The sequence below is a fragment of the Microcebus murinus genome, chromosome 7 (assembly GCF_040939455.1).
Source record: "Microcebus murinus isolate Inina chromosome 7, M.murinus_Inina_mat1.0, whole genome shotgun sequence".
Lineage (NCBI taxonomy): Eukaryota > Metazoa > Chordata > Mammalia > Primates > Cheirogaleidae > Microcebus > Microcebus murinus.
In genome coordinates, this window is record NC_134110.1 from 91240531 (window position 1) to 91254633 (window position 14103).

Consider the following 14103-nt stretch of genomic DNA (forward strand, 5'->3'; position numbering starts at 1 on the left):
CGGTAATCTCGAATTAGACTCATTTATGAGACTGGGCTAGGCAATGGGAGACAGGCTCGATTGTAGGTAATTAGGCACTTAAATTATCAGGAGAAAAGAAGGATCTGCTATTCTTTCTGCACACATTCTGCAAAAGTGACTCACAGCCAATGTTTTTAAAGGTGACGATTAAAATAATGCCAGAGGAAGCAGTGTAAATTAAGTGATTACAATCAGTGATTAGACCATGAGATGTGAAAAAGTAGTCTGCTATTGGGACAATTCTGTGCACTTGCTCCCATACCAATCTCTGGCACGGACCCCGGCTGCCAGACTTGTTTCCCCTGGAGTTAGAGCCTGGCTGTGTCTTTGGGTGAAGTTTGGTCTGAAAGGTAGTCACATGATCTGGAGACCACTGCGGTGGACAACAGGCTGCAGTTGTTGGGTGGAATAGGTGGAAAGAAGTGGATACACCATGAAGTCACGAGAGTGTCCTCAGCATCTTGATTTGAACATGTCCCAACTGTAAGCTCAATCTTCTTCCAATGTGAACGTGCTCCACAGTCACCATATGTTTAGCTGTTGATAAGCTACATATACACAGCTAATTGTTAACCAAATCCAAGCAATCCTACTCCAGGAATGGCCCCTGTCATTGCCTTAGTCCAGGCTTTCGTTGCCTGTCACTGGACTGTAGAAACAGCCCCGTTCCTGGTTTCTTTCCTCATTGCCATCAGTCTTCGCACAGGTGCTCTACTGTGATCTTCAGTAAAACACATTTGATTACACCATTCCCTTCTTAGCAATCTCAGTGTTTAATGTGGCAAACAAGAGCCTTTACAATTTGGCTTCCACCTGCCCCTCCAGCATCATTTCTTGCCACTCTCCTGTCTCCCCACTCTGCACCATCGCTTCACTGACCTTCCTCCCTTTTCCAAACTGCCCGTGCCCTGTTATCACTCTGCTCTTCTTTCTGCCCCTCTCTTCTGCCTCTGTCTAGCTACCAAATAGAAGTGGGACAGCATGGCTTTTCCCCTATGGTAAAAGAGTTATCTGAGATGAAAATAACCAACCTTACCATAGTAAGGTAACACTTACTAATGCAAAATGAATTACTAGTAAATTACAAGATAAATCACAAATTAGATTGAGACACTGATTTGCCTCCATTAGATAAAACCATTGGATAAAGAGCAAAAAGAAGTTTTTATCTCTGATCTTAGTAGTTCTCTTTGTGATAATTTTAGTTTGTCATATTTTAAAAGGCTTAACAATCCAGTGTCCAAACTACTAAATATAAATTATATGGAAAATGTATTTTATTTTTATTTTAGTAAGCATATTGACTGAGAATTAAAGTTTCACATTGTTTGAACAACCTGAGTTGTATCTTGTGTCTAAAGTCTTTATTTAAAGAAAGAAAGCTTAGACTTGAAGGTGAACAAGAATAAAAGTTAGATGAATTATATGGTATTAAAAGCTATAACTATAAAAACAATGTATACATTTCTTCAGATATATTCACATTTTGTTCCTATTTCTGATAAATGATCCTAAATATGAAATAAAAGCCAATGTCCTATCAGTTTATCTTAAGGAATACATGAAAGAAAAAGGACTGGAATAATCTAGAATGCAATTTTCAAGGCAAGAATAATGTCCTGATCTCAGTAGGGTTGTGATATGCTCTCTGCGGAACCTATTGCTTCTGGTTTTTCAATTACAACTTTGAATCATATTCCTTGATTAGTAACAAGCAATCAATCATAATTAATTAGTTAAAATGTTCAACCGTTAAAATCATTACCATTAATTAAAATAATTATCTCTATTTTGGCTGCACTTCATTACCATTTTGGGGAAACGCATTGCTTCCCGGTACCACTATTCTTAGCACAGATTCCGAGTGAACTTAAGGCAGGCAGTAGATAACCTAAGTGTTACTTTAAAAATGGCTACTTGAATAAGCTTTGGGACTTTGTGTTGTTTTTGTTGTATGTGGGGAAAACCATTTCACTATAGTGTTATAGGTTTATAAATAAAGCTCTTTGAAATGAATTTTAGCCTATCACAGGATGTTAGGAAGTGAGGATTTTGGAAACAAGGTGTGCCTCTTGGAAGAAAATGTGTTTTTTTTATTATTATTTGTATAAATTTATGGGGTACAAGTGCAATTTTGTTATATGCATAAATTGTGTAGTGGTAAAGTTAGGGCTTTTAGAGTATCCATCACTGAATAATATATATTGTATCCATTAAGCAATTTCTCATTGTTCACCCTCCTCATTCCTTCACCTTTATGAGCCTCCACTGTTTAGGATTCCACTCTCCACATCCATGTGTACACATATTTTAGGTCCTACTTATGAGTGAGAACATGCAATATTTATCTTTCTGTGTCTGAGTTGTTTCACTTAAGGTAATGGCCTCCATTTCATCCCTGTTACTGAAAAAGACATGATCTCATTCTTTTTTATGGCTGAATAGTATTTCAATCTGTATACCTCACAATTTCTTTATCCAGTCATCTGCTGATGGACACTTAGATTGATTTCATATCTTTGCTACTGTGAATGGTACACCAATAAACATGTGAGTACAGGTATCTTTTTGATAATTTGATTTATTTTCCTTTGGGTAGATATCCAGGAGTGGGATTGCTGGATCAAATGGTAGTTCTAAGTTCTTTGAGAAATTTTTATATGGTTTTCCATAGAGATTATATTAATTTACATTCCCATCAACAGTTTGTAAGAGTCCCCTTTTCTCTACATCCTTGCCAGCATCTGTTATTTTTTTGACCTTTTAAAAATAGCTATTCTGACTGGGGGAAGGTATATCTCATTGTGGTTTTAATTTGCATCTCTCTGATGATTAGTGATACTGAGCATTTTTTAATATGTCTGTGGGTGATTTGTACATTTTCTTTTGAAAAATATTTATTCGTGTCCCTTGCCTATTTTAATGGGATTATTCTTTTTGTTTGTTGTTGAGTTTTTTGAGCTTCTTTTATACTCTGGATATTAGTCCCCTGTCAGATGCATACTTTGCAAATATTTCCTACCACTCTGCAGGTTGTCTGTTCACTCTGTTGATTATTTCTTTTGCTGTGCAGAAGCTTTTTAGTTTAATTAAGTCCTATTTGTCTAATTTTGTTTTTGTTGTATGTGCTTTCTGAAGTCTTAGTCATAAATTCTTTGCCTAGATCAATGTCCAGAAGAGTTTTCCCTTCTAATATTTTTCTTCTAGTATTTCTATAGTTTTGGGTCTCGCATGTAAGTCTGTAATCCATCTTGAGTTGATTTTTGTATATGATGAGAGATAGGTGTCCAATTTCATTCTTCTGCATATGGCAATTCAATTTCCCCATCAGCATTTATTGAAAAGAGTATCTTTCCAGCAAAATTTATTGAAAAGGATATCCTTTCCTCAGTGTATGTTCTTAGTGACTTTGTCAAAGATCAGTTGACTCTAAATACATGGTTTTACTTCTGGGTTCTCTATTCTGTTCCATTGATCTTTATGTCTATTTTTATACCAATACCACACTATTTTGGTTACTATAGCTTTATAGTATAATTTGAAGTCAGGTAATGTGATTCCTACAGCTTTGCTCTTTTTACTTAGACTTTCTTTGGCAATTGGGGCTCTTTTTTGGTTCTATATGAAATTTAGATTCATTTTTTCTAATTATGTGAATATGATGCTGGCATTTTGATAATAATTGCATTGAATCTGTAGATTGCTTTGGGAGTATGGTCATTTTAATAATATTAATAATTCTTCTGATCCATGAACACAGGGTATTTTTCCATTTTATGGTGTAATCTACAATTTCCTGCATCAGTGTTTTATAGTTTTCCTTGTTGAGATCTTTCACCTCCTTGGTTAAATATAGTCCTAGGTATTTTTTTTTTGTAGCTATTATAAGTGGGACTGACTTCTTGTTTTCACCCTCAGCTGGATCATTATTAATGTATATAAATGCCACTCATTTTTGTATGTTGATTTTATATCCTAAAAATTTAATGAATTAATTTATCAAATCTAGGAGATTTGGGGGGAAGTTTTTAGCTTTCTTAAAGAAATATGATTATATCATCAGCGAACAGGGATAATTTGACAACTTCTTTTCCTATTTGGATGTCTTTTATTTTTTTCTCTTGCCTGATTGCTTTGGAGAAGACTTCTAGTATATGCTTTATAAGAGTAGTGAAAGTGCGCATCCTTGTCATTCTAATTCCTAGGGGAAATGCTTTCAATTTTTCCCCATTAAATATGATGCTAGCTATGGGTTTGCCGTATATGACCTTTATTATTTTGAGATATGTTCCTTCTACACCTAATTTGTTAAGGGTTTTTTTCATAAACGGATGTCATCTTTTACCAAGTGCTTTTTCTGCATCTATTGAGATGATCATATGGTTTTTATTCTTGATTCCATTTATGTGATGTATCACATTTATTGATTTACATATGTTGAACCATCCTTGTATCCCTGGTGTAAAACCCACTTGATCATGGTGTATTATCTTTTTGATATATTGCTGGATTCAGTTTGTTAATATTTCATTGAAGATTTTTGCATTTTTCATTGAAGATTTTTCTATATTCATCAGGTATATTGGTCTCTAGTTTTATTTTTTTAAATGTCTTTATCTGGTTATAGTATCAGGGTGATACTGGCCTCATAGAATGAATTGGGAAGAAGTCTCTCCTCCTTGATTCTTTTTTTGCAATAGTTTCAGGGGAATTGGTATTAGTTCTCCTTTGTACATTTGGTGGAATTTGGCTGTGAATCCATTTTGTCCTGGGTTTTTCTTAAAATTCTTGTTTTATTTTCTTAAATGGGGCAGAGAAATGGATTGGGAACAGCTGTGGAGTGTGACACCTTGTCTTTTTCTTTTGGGGTTTAGGAGTTTTCTGGTACATAGGTTTTCTTCCAAAGTTGGTCTTTCAAGGAAATAGCTATTGAGGTTCCTTCCTGGAGATTCTCATGGCACAAGTTTGTTAGTAGGACTGACATTGGGGTTTAACTATATGTGATCTTGTATTGTTGCTTTCATGAGGCATGTATTTATGTCTTATACCTCACTGGATTGTATAATTTGTCAGGTCAGAGATTTTCTCTTGTGCTCTAGGCCTCCAGGGTGTGTACTATGCTGAAAGAACAAACTGTTTCCTAGAGAGTGTTCTGAATGTGCTATGATGTTATTTTTAAAAAAGAAAAAAAGCAAAATGCAGCATAACTCCCCTAGTATTTATAGCCATATTTTAGAAAACATGACATTTTATCTTAGTTTTGTAGCAAAATACCATTTCTAAGTCCTTTGTTATTCTAATATCACAAATTCATATTCTTTCTAAAAATTTATGCTAAACTTAAATAGGGTCACCATATCAATTTAATTGACTTCCTGAATTTCCAGTAGTTCAAATATGTTTTTGTTTATGTCTTTTTCAGTAAATTTTTTGCTTTGTGCCTGAACTAATGTTTTCAGCCATTTTTTTCCCCATTGGTGTTTGGGAAATGTGATTACAGAGCTTTGTTTGTAAAGTGAAAGTCTCATGTGGTATATTCTTTAGACATTTGTTGTTTATAGATGTTATTGGAAGTTTCTCCTTTGCATGACTGTTACATGATACCTCTGTACTTGTGTTTTCTCTAATAATATAGTTTGGATGATTTCAGCAACTAGGCAGTGATCTGAGATGACATAGCAGTCCTCTTTTAGTTTCAGGTATAATAATATAATAGTGATAATAATAATAAAGCAAAACTCAAAGCCTGTTTCCAGGTGACATTAAAAATGAGGGAGCCGATAACACTCAGAGGGAGTTAAAGCCATGTGGCCTATAGGGAAAGTCAAACTGGATATAACTTGGAATGCTGATGTAGGGCTGAGAAACCAGGTTAAGAATTCTGCATGCAGTGTTAGAACCTGAACACAGCTCCCTATATAACCAGAAGCTGTCTGCTCAGCTCAGACTGTGGGTAGGACCGAGTCAACTCCAATATATTGAGACCCTTGGAGCACTAGAATGTGGGCCAGAATTCACCTACACATTGATTCGGAAATAAAACTAAGATCTGCTTCAGGACACAGGCGTTATAGCAGCAGAAATTGTGAAATAACCTCTACAACCCAGGATAAATGTTTAACCCTTTTGCAGAAGATAATTCCCACCAAATTCGATGAGTTCACAGAAAGAAACAAATCTTGGTACACAAGGGAAGCTAACACCATGAGAGATAGTCTGAAGATGCAAGAGATGGTCATATTCAACAAACTACAACTGATAAGGCAATACAAAAGGAAAGTTAAAATAAACATATTTGAAATTTTAAAAAAGATAAGAAATAATATAATTTGGTAAGTCAAGAAGTACAATTAAAAACAAAGAACAAACATTAAAAAAGTACAAATTCTAGAAATGAAAAATATTATTATCAAAACAATATCATTCACAAAATATACCCTTACTGCACAAATTAAACAGTCGTCTAGATACAGGAACAGAAAGAACTAGTGAAGTAAAGTAGATGATAGAGTTGAGAAAATTACTACTGAGACATAAGGAGTTGGAGAAAATGAAGATGCTAGGAGACATAGAAGATGTAAAAGATACAATGGAAAGCTATACCTTTTTCTATTAGGACATCTAGGATGATGAAATAAAAAAGAAGGAGAGAGGCAGTATTTGAGAGATAATGACTATGAAATAGAAGAAAGACACATGTGCCAAGCAGAGTAAATAGAAACAAATCCACATCTAGACACATCAGAGTAAAATTGCAGAATTATAAGGAAAGGGGAAACCATTTAAAGGTGCCAGAGAGAAAAGGTGGGCTACTTTTGAACTTGGAAACAAATGACAAGTAGAATTATAGGAGTTAATTGCCAGAACAGTAGATATGAGAAATTAGAGTACTATCCCAAAACACTGAGGGAAAATAATGTGAAACTGAAATTATATCATGTAAGAGTGGTTAAGACATCCCCAGATATAGATAGATAAAGCACATGCCTACTTTCAGATGCTTGTGGGAAGAAATGCTCATGTAGACACTTCAAAAGGAGGGAAAATGAACCCAAATTCAGGAGGAGCTAATGACCAAAGAGACTACTCAAACATGTTGGGAAGTATAAATGCATATTGGCTAATAAATGGTGGCACTATTAACTAAATAGCTACTAAAATAACATTTTAGCACCACTCTATTGGGGGGTGGTGGTAAAATGATGGCTAAGCTACTAGACACCAATAACATGAAAGGTCATATTATGCGATGCTATTTGGAGAGAAGTAAAAGCATTTTAAGATGCTTGTCTTGTTTGGGAGAAGGATGGAAACATTTTAAACTCAATACTTTGTTAAAAAATACATAAGATTAAGGATGCATGTTATATAGATTTATAAGGGTAACTTCTAAAAGAAACATCAAGTGTGTGATAGTGTTGCCTCTGGAGAAAGGGGATGAGGAAAGTGGGTTTGGGGAAGTGGGCAATGGGAACTTCACCGTTATCTGAGGCAGATGTTGTGGACAAGGACATAGCTCTGCGTCTCAGCTCCCCAGGCCTGAAAATGCCAACTCTGCTTCTGTTGTGGGCTGAACCGCTTCCCCCAAAATTCATACGTTGAGGTTCCCAGTACCTCAGAATATGACCATGTATGTAGACAGGATATTTTTTTAACCTTTTAAAATTGTATTTAAGGTTTTGAAATACATTTACGTGTATTTCATATACATATATACACTATGTATATACATGGTGAAGTGATTCCTACGGGGAACAAAATAACAAATCTGCCTCCTCACATAATTACCTTGTGTGTGTGTGTGTGTGTGTGTGTGTGTGTGTGTGTGGTGAAGAGTACCTGAAATCTACCTTCTCAGCAAATTTCAAGTATACAATACAATTTTATCAACTGTTGTCGTGCTGTACATTAGATCTCAAGCCTTGTTCATTTTATATAACTGCAGCTTTGTACACTTCGACCAACAACTCCCCATTCCTCCACCATCCCACTCCCAGTACCACTGCTCTACTCTGATTCTATGTATTCTACTTTCTTAGGTTTCATGTATAAGTGAGGTCACTATTTTTCCTTCCATGGTCAGCTTATTTCATTAGCATAATGCCCTTTAAGTTCATCCTTGTTGCAATTGGCAGAATTTTATTACTTTATAATGCTGAATAATATTCTCTCTCTCTCTCTCTCTCTCTCTCTCTCTATATATATATATATATATATATATATATATATATATATATTATCTCACAAGTTCTTTATTCGTCTGTCAATGGGCACTTAGGTTGTTTGCATATCTTGGCTACTGCTAATAACCTCTAATTAAGTTAGAATGTGGTCATTAGGGTGGGCCCTCATCTGACCAGAGTCCTTATAAGAAGAGGAGATTAGATATAGGCACAAAGGAAATAAGATGTGAAGTCACAGGGACAAGACAGCTATGTACACAGCAAGGAAAGAGGCCCCAGAAGAAATCAACCCAGCTGACACCTTGATCTCAAACTTCTAGCTTCCAGAATTATGAGAAAGTAAATTCTGTTTTGTAAATCACTGCCTGTGGTACTTTGCTATGGCAGCCCCAGCTAACTAACATAGCCCCTTGAAGCTGGGTGACTTAGTACATGCTTAAAATTCTATACTGCAGATTCCCCTCTGTAAAATTGAGATAATAACAACCTGTCTCGTAGGGCTTTGTAAGATTTAATCAAATTAATGTATGTAAAGCAATTGGAATACTGCCAGTACATGGTTAAACCTCAATAAATGTTAGTTATCATTATTTCCTTTATTAAAAATATTAAATGTGACAAACTATTAACATTGATTAATTGTGAGTGGTGAGAATATCAATATTTGTTATATTATACTCTGTACTTTTAGATGAATTTAAAATTATTCTGAACAAAAGTAAATCTATTCTCTATACTTCATTCATGTGGGGACTTGAATAGAAAATTGAAGAATACTGCAATTGACATTATGATAGAGGGTTTATTTTATTTTTAATTTTTATTTATTTATTTATTTTTATTTCTTTTGTTTTTCTTTCTTGCTTGCTAAAAATCTCCAGATACAAGTTCATAGAGGGTTTATTAATAGCATTATTTATTTGAAAACTATTTTTAAAGCATCTACTATGTGTTAGGTACTAAGCTAATCCTTTGAGTATTACATATTGACCAAATTGTCTTTCTCTTTTGAGGGTTTTTTTTACTGCCAATAAAATCATTTTCAGAACTTGTGATCCATTCTGCAATCCCATGTCTGCCCACTGCCCGGCACGGGGGCATTTGCCTAGCGGAGCTCACTGCAGACAGACAGCCCAGGTGCCTTGTGGCCCTGCTTAGAGGATTTGATGCATCTGCAGTAATAACGAAAGCTAGTTGAGAAGAATTAGTGATTTTGCTAATCATCCTATTAGTTGAAGTTATCAGGTCTCTAGAATAAAAAGGCAAATGAAGTAGGTGACTGTGAAACAAGAAACATTCTCTAGAAGTTAGAATTAATGATATGCAAACCAGGGTCCCTTTGTGCATGAGTGGCATCCAGATGCACCCAGCTATAAAAGAATAATGCAAGAACTCATTAACTGGGAATCCTGTACAACTTCAAAACCAGACCTCCAGCACAAGCGTGAGTTTTCTGACAACCTCCTGATGCATCAAAGTTGTGGGGAAAAGCTTTGTCAAACCCATAACTCACCACGATAACTCAAAAAAAAAAAAAAACACGCAGTAGGGTCTGAGAAAAGCTTATCTCATTTAAAAATGTATCCATCATTAAAACACTGCACTTGGCTTTGCAGAGCTGTTGGCCTCGAAGTTGATTCCAACAATGCTGCTGCTTCTTTTGAACAGTCATGTGGAGACCCAACAACTCTTGTATAGTATCAGCTGCCTGTGATAAGGTGAGGGATATTAACACGGTGTCTTCCAGTTTCTACCCCATCAGCTGCCCATGAGGAGGGAAAATCTAAATGACTAATATGAATTGATACTGTTCAGTTGTAACATATGAGGAGATGTTAACAATAAAGAAGGAACAATGGTTTACAAAGTATCATTTTTTTGCTGCCTATGAACCTCTCTACAAAGAGGAGAGAGCACCATAGAAAGTTCCTTAGAAACTCTGGTGCTGTGAAGAGAGTCCTGTCAGAGTTGAAAGATGTGGATTCTCACCCTGGCCCTTCACTGTCTAGTTATGTGATCTTTAGTGAGCTCCTTTATCTTTCTTGAGCCTTGGTTTACTCATTTGTACACCGACAATGCTAATAACATTTACTCCGCAGGAAGGGTGAGGATGAAAGGAGACTGTGTATATAAAGTGAGTCTTAACAAAAAAGCACTTTTTGGACTTTTATTTTTTCCAGTGGGAAATAAACAGATCAAACTTTTGGGACTTTTTAACAGAAAAGTTAAACTGTTTCTATTACATCAATTTTAAGAAATTCACTTAACAAACACCTAATGGATGCCTACTCTTAGCTGGAAATGGAAAGAATGGAAAGCTGGGAAGAATGAACAAGGTGAGGTTTTCAGTCTGGTGGGGAATGAAGACAAAACCCAAAACCTCATGAGCTCCAGCACGGAGACACACAAGATACAGTGAAAATACAGGGATGTGAGAAATCAGTGCCTCAGTACCATCACATTAGGGCTTTATTATATGAGTTTTAGGGAGACACATGTATCCAGTCCATAGCAGGCTACGTCTTGCAGAATTGAGTTAATCATGAGAACAAGAGAATAAAGGCTCCATAAGGCACAACTGCAGTGAGAAGTCATAGGGATAGAGACCAGAGTGCCACCTTCGGAGAACTGCAAGTGGCCGAGAGGTCTGTTGTGGCCAAAGCATAGAGTACCACGAGCCTCTTGTGGTCAGTGGGGTGGGGACCAGGCTGTAGAGTCAGGCAGGGCCAGATCAGATGGCAGGTGCCTAAGTACCTGCACCCCCGTGCCTGCCTCTGCAGCACTGGTGCCCGCTGCGGGGCAGGTGGACTCATGGCCGGCTCCCTGGTTGGTCAGCGCCTGGGGCTACTGCTGCCCCTCTGATTCTTCTTCTGGGGTTTGCCTGTCCCTCCCCTTCGGTCCTGGCCTACTCATTTTCCTGTTGCTCATCTCCAAAAGCTTATCAGACAGACAGTACTGACTGCTAATTTCTGGCTGTCTCCACGGGGCACTGCAGATGAGGGAGGCCACGAGAGCTAACGGGGGATCCTTCTTGATTTTTTACTTACCTGGTGGGGAAGTCTCCCCTTTAAGTGCTAAACTGAAAAGTGGGAGGACAGCCTCTCTGGTTTTGATTTTCACCTTTACTAACCAGGGTGACGCTGGGGGCCAGGCAGGACACTCCCGGATGGCCCTTGTCTAGGCTCCTGTCCCTACATGCACTCTGCTGGACTGGGGAGAGTGGAGTTTCCTTTCTCTTATTCTCTTGTTCTTCAATGTAGAGGTGAGTCCTCTGGGTCACAGCCCTTGTCCCAATCCCAGCCTCGTGGGGAGGAGGGGGCCTGGGGTGAGAAAACGCCTTACCAATAAGGCCACCTCAATGGGAAATATTTCTTAAAAATACAGTAGCTAGTGTAAGTATGGTAGAGAATTGGCGTCATTCCGTAGGGCACGAAGAGCAGCCCAGCAGGAGTGTTCAGAGCTAGCACTGCTCAGGGAGGGGCACTCAGCTGCTTCCTCCTGCTGAAAGCAATGGGCAACTGACTCCTGGTGGCTGAAGGGACAGAAGTGGAGCCTGGGAAACGTTGTCCGATCCACGGCAGCTCTTCAGAGACAAGCGCCCCAAACCTCTCTAATACAACCCAAGGCCTGGGAGCTGATCCGGATCCCTCCTTTCCTGTGACTTGGCTGTTTAACTCTTCCTTCAAGTCTGTGAGATACCCAATATCCTTCTAGAATATTCCATTTTCTTTTTTGTTAGTGATTTTACCTGGCCTCAATTAGTTTCTGTTGCTTGCAATCCAGAAATGCAATTAGCGCAGGGCTGTCTGGGAGGAGGTTGGGAGAGGGGTGGCCAGAGGCTCTGATCATGACTAGGTTGACACCTACCCTGGGTCCTGGATCAGGACCACATATTTCTATAAGCTTAATGTGGAATTTTGTCTAAGCATGTGATTTTGACATCATTTAGAGAAAAATTCAAAGTACTCAATCCAGTGGTGCCCCACTGAATTTAGCAAATTTTATTTGAATTGGATCACCAGTCTGGCACAGGGGCACGTGATATTCTTGAGAGCTTATTTGAAGTAAGTCACAACCAAAAGTAATACATGTTTGTCTTGCTTTGGTTTTACTTTCAACCTGAAGTGTCCTGAGCAAAAGTAGCCATGAGAGGGAATAAACCTGGAGATACATAAGCCATGAAAACTAGGGTTCTTTTTAGTTGTCTCTCTGTTTCAATATCTTTCTTTTGTTTTTAGAAACTTCATCATATGAGTGTAAAGAAGGGATTGCTTTTCCATTGCTGCTATGTTTTGTTTCTGAAAAGGAAAAGAGTTTCAGAGAACTTTGTATTGCCTCTTATTTTTTAATTAAAATACTTTGGGGAGAAAGCATCTTGCTGGGATCAAATAAGATGAAAACCAGGCTAGAGTGTTTCCAAAGAAATTTCTTCATGATGCAATTTTCTGGTGAAATGCTTTCTCTTTCTCTCTCCCTTTCCTAAAAATTTTAAATGATACCTCATCCATTGCTGGTCTGACACAGTCAAAGGGCCCTAAAGATGCCTTTAGACTTTCATGAGCAGCTGGATTCTCTGGATTTAGGTTTATATTGTGAAAAATCTGAATAGTAGCTGGTTCATATTTAGATTAACTTGGGAACCATTTTACTGCCTCAAGATTCGTCTATATATTTCCAGTGAAAATCAGGTCATATATAAAGAAACAATCACTAGGTTGTTGGCTCCAATTCTCTTCTACCACCCCAGTGACCCCTGTCCCTTTACTACTAATGTTAGTAACTCATGCTTTTATTCAATAATTATGATTATTTAATATTGTCATTATTTTTTAATCCCAAATGCATGTTGGTAGCTTTGTTTTGCTCTTCCTCATGTTGGAGAAATTTTCTCCTTAAGTGATATGGCTTAAGTCTTTAGAAAGACTTAAGTAATTAGAGTTCTTTTGGGTTTTCAAACAATTGTCATGTCTCTTGGTCCTGCCTGTGTCAAGAATTTAGAATATATTTCTCATTGGATGGGTTAGAGGATGTTTGAATGAAGCTCCCAGTGCGTTCTCTAGGTATTCTTGAACTGCATCCTAGAATGCGCACAGGTCTTTAATTCTTTTCTACTCGTTGGTAAGTTAGTTTCTGGCCTTTTAAAGATAACTTTTACCTTCATCCCTCATTATTTATTCAAAAGTCTTAATCCTGTGACATGATGATGCATCTCAAAGATCCTGTTACCATTTTTGTGGAGCATAATACCTTTACACAGACAGGATTCCTGGTCTTCTGGATTTCCTAAGTTGGTTTCTGCTGGCCCTGATGGACTAGATGACTTTAGTCATCTGAATTAGGCTTAAAAATGTTTATAGTTTAAGAAAAATGGCACCTTGCTTTCAGGTGGAATACATCAGGGTTGGGAATGTGTTTTCATGGGTGAACATTTAGTCTCTAGGGAGTATTTCTCATAAAGTGGTCCATGCATCTGCATGGGCTACTTGTAAATTCATCTACAATGTTCTGAACAGGCAAGTAAGTTCTGTGAGGACAGGGACAGTGTCTGTCTTGTTACGATACTACATACTGAATACTTAGTACTATGTTGGCACATGGAAGGCATTAATTAAATATTTGTCAAATATATGGATGGCCTTAAATGGCTACAGTTCATGCAAAAGAAATATATTGCAATTCTCAATAAGATGTATGATTATATTGGTTCCTATGCCAGTGATCAGAGAAGCTAGGAGTTTACAATGGATGACCCTTCTTATTTTGCTGTATTGTTAAGCCAAGCGCAATGAAGGGCTGAGTATTGAAATAGCCTTTTCTAAGCACTTATTTGGAGGAAGAGAAGAAAAAAGTTCTATGAGATTGTCATCATTTACAAAACCATGATGCTGAATGGTATGAG